The 5,686-nt window shown below is 39.5% G+C and overlaps 1 non-coding gene across 1 annotated transcript; it reads right to left on the bottom strand.

Annotated features, from left to right (window-relative positions):
- Positions 1–290: 290 nt before the first annotated feature.
- LOC111757944 (small nucleolar RNA SNORA51) lies at positions 291–422 on the bottom strand. The gene has a single exon (XR_002792192.1). It is a non-coding gene; the product is annotated as a small nucleolar RNA SNORA51 (small nucleolar RNA).
- Positions 423–5,686: the final 5,264 nt, after the last annotated feature.

Genomic DNA, 5,686 nt, shown 5'->3' with positions numbered 1-5,686 from the left:
TAGAATCTTAGAAGGGATTAAGCTCATGAACCGAGGTACCACTGCCTACAGCAACATATCTGTAAATATCACGTGATTTCTTTTATATGAGAAACTCAAAGTGTATAAAATATAAAGCAAACACAAGATAGATAAGAGGGAAGAAACACGAAGATACATTTTTACAAAATGAAAGGGGACTGTGTGCTGCTGGGAGGGTAGTGAAAGAGAAGTACAAGGATGAAGATGTGTTATATCACGTGCCAACATCCCATGGTGAGTGTGATCTTTTTTTTTTTTTTCTTTTTGCCTTATGTTTTCCCATTCACAATACAGACAAGGCACAAGGCCTGTGCTGAGGTATACATGGGGCAGGTTTACTCTTCCTCCTTTTTCTATACAGTCAGTGTAAGAACACTGCCTGTGGAAAGCACCAGAAGGCAGGTGAGTGTGATCTTATGCACTGAAAACATGTACTAATAAAAATTTAAAATTAAAAAAGGACACTATGGTGAAGATAATTGCAGGTAAATGAAAACAGAATGTAATACTTAAATAAAATAGTAAAGTCTATTCAAGCTGAAAGTATACTATACAGTAATTCAGCTCACAGGCACTAAAAGTCATCCAAAATGAATAAAAATGGAAAAGGTTCTGATTGATTCCCTCAGGACTTGTTTAAGTGTCAAAGTAGTAACATTTTAAATTTGAATTTGTAGCATACGTACAAATACATTGACCAAAATAAGAATAATAAAAATAATAAAAAACAAGCTCAAGTACCTGGAATTATATCTTTCTAAATTTAGTACACTTTAAGATGAGAAGTGTAAGATGAAAAGTGAGAAACAGTGTGAATTGAAAATGAAAATGTTATATAAACTGCTGAGAGAAAATAAATGTAGTACTAAAGATTATTCTATTCTTCTAAAGAGAAACATAAGAAGATACAGAGACTATACAAATAGAGACTGTAATAAGATAAATCCAATCACATTAGTGTGTATATTAAGGGGCAGAGATTGTCAGACTGGATATAAAACAAGACCCAGATATGTTCTGTGTACAGGAAATGCTTTTAAAATATGAAGAGACAAATAGACTGAAAGTCAGATGAGATAGGACATGTGCCATGTGAACCATACACGTGAATAAGCTGAGTTGTTTATATTACCATGAGACAAAGAAGATCTTAAAAACAGAGTTCTACACATGATAAAAACATCACATTTTATACTAATATAATGTACAACTTTTTAGAGATATAACAAGTTTAAACTTTATAACAGAATTCAAAAACTGTAAAATGTTTATAGAAAAAAGAGGGAAATTGAACACAAAAGCACTAATGGCTCCCAGTTTAGCTGCATCCCCAGCTTGGTTGCCTTGTGAGCTACTCAACATTAGGAAGAAAACACTCCCAGGGCTGTCAGGTGGGTCAGGAAGAAACCTCACTGGAACCATGACTGAAAATACTGCACCAAAGATTTGTGTGTGAGAACCTAAGCAGAGTGTGTATGTTTTCAAAGTGTTCCTAAGAATTCTGTACAAGATATACAATGGCCAAGAACCCAGGTCCCCAGAAAACTCCAGTGCACAGTGTACAATGCATGGTGGGTTTATACTTCCTGTATGAGGTGTTATGGAAGTTTGAGGGCTAGCGTTTAGGATCTTAGGATGCTGAGTCTTTCCATGCAGAGATAATAAGAAAATGTGGGATAAAGACTATTTGAGCCTTGCCCAGGCATACTGACTCACTGGAAAGGATTTATGTATTTGTTTTAGTACTAAATCCTATTGAATTCTGACAAAAGTACTTCCAGACATGTATGTTCTGGATATTTTTTCTTGAAAAATCAGAGGACAGTAAACATGCTGGCAAGCCTTTTAGGCTTGCTGTGAAGATCTACTATTCAGGGAAGCAATTGGTATTTAATTTCTGAGGAAATTGGGGAATAAAGTAACTTAATGCATATAAAGTATTTTAGGATGTATTACCTTAGCTGTGTTATGTGTAGGCATATTGTCACCAAAATTTTTAAAAACTTGAATATTGTTTGTGACATTGAAAAATTGCATGGAAATTCCTGACTGATTTCTATATATTCCAAAAGTGGTGTCTACAAAAATTTTTGTAATCAAGCAATGATTTAAAGAGTAGAAGACAGATCTGGGGTGCCCTCACTGACCTCTCTGCGTGTCTGGAGGACTCTGGATTTCTGCGCCCAGACTGCTGGAGTTCCCTCAGGATTCCAGGTGCAGTGAAGGAGAGAGGTGGGTTTGAGGCTTCCACATCAGCCTCCCCATTCCCGGCTTCATTTGGAGACCTGCTGAGCTCCCGATAGGTGGGCTGGCCCACACTACCAGCCTAGCCCAGCCTGTTTAGCTGCCGCACCTGGCCACAGGTCTGCAGAGGAGGAGCTGGGCAGATCTGGGGTGCCCTCACTGGCCTCTCTGCGTGTCTGGAGGACTCTGGATATCTGCGCCCAGACTGCTGGAGTTCTCTCAGGCTTCCAGGTGCAGTGAAGGAGAGAGGTGGGTTTGAGGCTTCCACATCAGCCTCCCCATTCCCGGCTTCATTTGGAGACCTGCTGAGCTCCCCATAGGTGGGCTGGCCCACACTACCAGCCTAGCCCAGCCTGTTTAGCAGCCGCGCCTGGCCATAGGTCTGCAGAGGAGGAGCTGGGCAGATCTGGGGTGCCCTCACTGGCCTCTCTGCGTGTCTGGAGGACTCTGGATTTCTGCGCCCAGACTGCTGGAGTTCCCTCAGGCTTCCAGGTGCAGTGAAGGAGAGAGGTGGGTTTGAGGCTTCCACATCAGCCTCCCCATTCCCAGCTTCATTTGGAGACCTGCTGAGCTCCCGATAGGTGGGCTGGCCTACACTACCAGCCTAGCCCAGCCTGTTTAGCTGCCGTGCCTGGCCATAGGTCTGCAGAGGAGGAGCTGGGCAGATCTGGGGTGCCCTCACTGGCCTCTCTGCGTGTCTGGAGGACTGTGGATATCTCTGCAACCAGGGAGGGTCCACAGGTTCCTGAAGCACTGCGGCCTGTGGTGAGTACCCTAACCCGGCTGCGATTGAAGAACTGTGGAGCTTCCAAGGGGCAGGTGGGCGCACAGTGTCCCTGAGGCCCAGCTTGTCTGGAACTGTGGAGTTCTGAGCAGGCACAGGAGGGCCACTGGTTCTGTAGGCCCAATGGCTTGGGGTAGCGTGGCGCCAGAGTCTCAGTAGCTACAAACATAGAAGGGGATTTTCAACAGATCCTGAGCAAGCTTTCAAATAACACTTGAAACACAGAAATATAGGAAAATGACAAAACGAAAGACCAAATTACAACCTCAAACCTCCAGCCCATCTCAAGAAACCCTAGGAGCGATGTATATAGAAGAAAATATATCCCATCCACCTCATATATCAGACACAATAGCCACTGAAATTGACAAGCAACTCCAGGAAGCTTTAAAGAAATTCAAACTTGAAATAATCTCCCAGATAAAAGAAGAAATGATAAAAGAAATGAAAGAGATTCTAAATATATCTAAAGAAAACACAGATAAAAAATTGGAGGAACTAAACAAAAAGATAGAATCCCTAGACGAGCAATATAAGAAACAAACAGAATACATAATGCAGATGCACAGAGATATACAGGAAATAAAAAACTCCACTGAAAGTTGTAAAAACCGCCTTAATGAAAGTGAAGATAGAATTTCAGACCTTGAAGACAGGATTGCAGCTAGTGAACAGGAAAGGAAAGATCTTTTGAAAATAACAAGGAACCAGGAAACAACAATTCAACAACTGCAAGACGATGCAAAGAAGAATAACATAAGAATGATAGGGATTAATGAAAGAGAGGGAGACAACATGAAGGATGTCAGGAGGATATTTAGAGAAGTAATAGCTGAAAATTTCCCAAGCATGAGATCAGAAACTGACATCAGGATCAGTGAAGCATATAGAACTCCAAACAGTCATAACCAAAATAAAACTACACCCAGACATATAATAATCACCATCCCAGAAATCCAACACAAGAATAGATTATTAAAAGCTGTCAGAGAGAAAAGACAAATCACTTATAAAGGAAAACCTATCAGAATCACAGCAGACTTCTCAGCACAAACGATAAAGTCAAGAAGAGCATGGAGTGAAGTATTCCAGATCCTAAAGCAAAATGATTTCCAAGACTGATATATCCTGCAAAACTATCATTCAAAATAGATGGTGCAATACGATACTTCCATGACAAAGAACAGCTGAAGAACTTCATGAACACCAAACCAACCCTGCAAAAAATATTGAAAGACAGTTTAGATACACAAAGGAAAAAAGCACTAAGCAAAGCAAATAATTAAACAGAACAGAAGATAAAGATGCAACAGCAGAGAGATAACACTCCTAAAATTAACCAGCACTTAACAGTAATAACCATTAATGTAAATGGTCTCAATGCACCAATCAAAAGAAACAGACTAGCAGAATGGATCAAGAAACAAAATCCAACCATATGCTGTTTACAGGAAACCCATCTAACCCAGAAAGATACTCACAGACTGAAAGTCAAAGGATGGAAAACAATTCTTCATGCAGCAGGAATCCAAAAAAAGGCAGGAGTAGCCATTCTGTTTGCAGACAATGTGAACTTTAAACCAACAATGACCATAAAGGACAAAGAAGGTCACTACATACTCGTAAGGGGAAAACTCCAAGAGGAAGAGATAACTATCTTAAATATATACGCACCAAACTCCAGAGCACCCAGTTATATAAAACAATTATTAACAGAAATGAAAACTCAAATTATCAGTAACACAATTGTAACAGGAGACCTTAATACACCACTGACACCAAGGGACAGATCAACCAGACAGAAAATGAGCAAAGAAATAACAGAACTGAATCACACCTGTGAACAAATGGGTTTGATAGACATATACAGAATGTTCCACCCAACAACATCAGAATACACATTCTTCTCAGCAGTACATGGATCATTTTCTAAAATAGACCATATATTAGCTCACAGAACATATTTAAGCAAATGCAAAAGAGTTGAAATCATCCCTTGCATATTATCGGATCATAGCGCTCTGAAATTAGAAATTAATGACAAAGGATACTGCAAAAATTCCGCAAACATATGGAAACTAAATAACACACTCTTGAGTAATCAGTGGGTCACAGAAGAAATTAAAGAAGAAATTAAACAATACCTAAAAGAAAATGAAAATGCAGATACAACTTACCAGAATCTGTGGGATGCAATGAAAGCTGTCCTGAGAGGAAAATTTATTGCCCTGAGTTCCCACATCAGGAAAACAGAACTAATACAAATAAATAACTTGATGCTACACCTCAAACAGCTAGAAAAAGAAGAGCAAGTCAAGCCCAAAGCCAAAAGAAGAGAGGAAATTATAAAAATCAGAGCAGAAATCAATGCAATAGAGACTAAGAAAACAATCCAAAGAATCAACGAATCAAAGAGTTGGTTCTTTGAAAGAATAAATAAAATCGATAAGCCCCTAGCCAACCTTATTAAAAAAAGGAAAGAAAAAGCTCAAATTCATGCAATAAGAAATGAAGAAGGAGAAATCACTACAGACCCAATAGAAATACAGAGGATCATCAACACCTATTTTGAAAACCTCTATTCTCAAAAGTTTGATAACACAGAAGAAATAGACAGATTCTTAGAAGCATATGAAG

This window comes from Cavia porcellus, unplaced genomic scaffold (assembly GCF_034190915.1).
Source record: "Cavia porcellus strain 051 isolate PalLab524CR breed Dunkin Hartley unplaced genomic scaffold, mCavPor4.1 scaffold_4, whole genome shotgun sequence".
Classification (NCBI taxonomy): Eukaryota; Metazoa; Chordata; class Mammalia; order Rodentia; family Caviidae; genus Cavia; species Cavia porcellus.
This window is presented reverse-complemented; position numbering and strand designations above follow the sequence as displayed.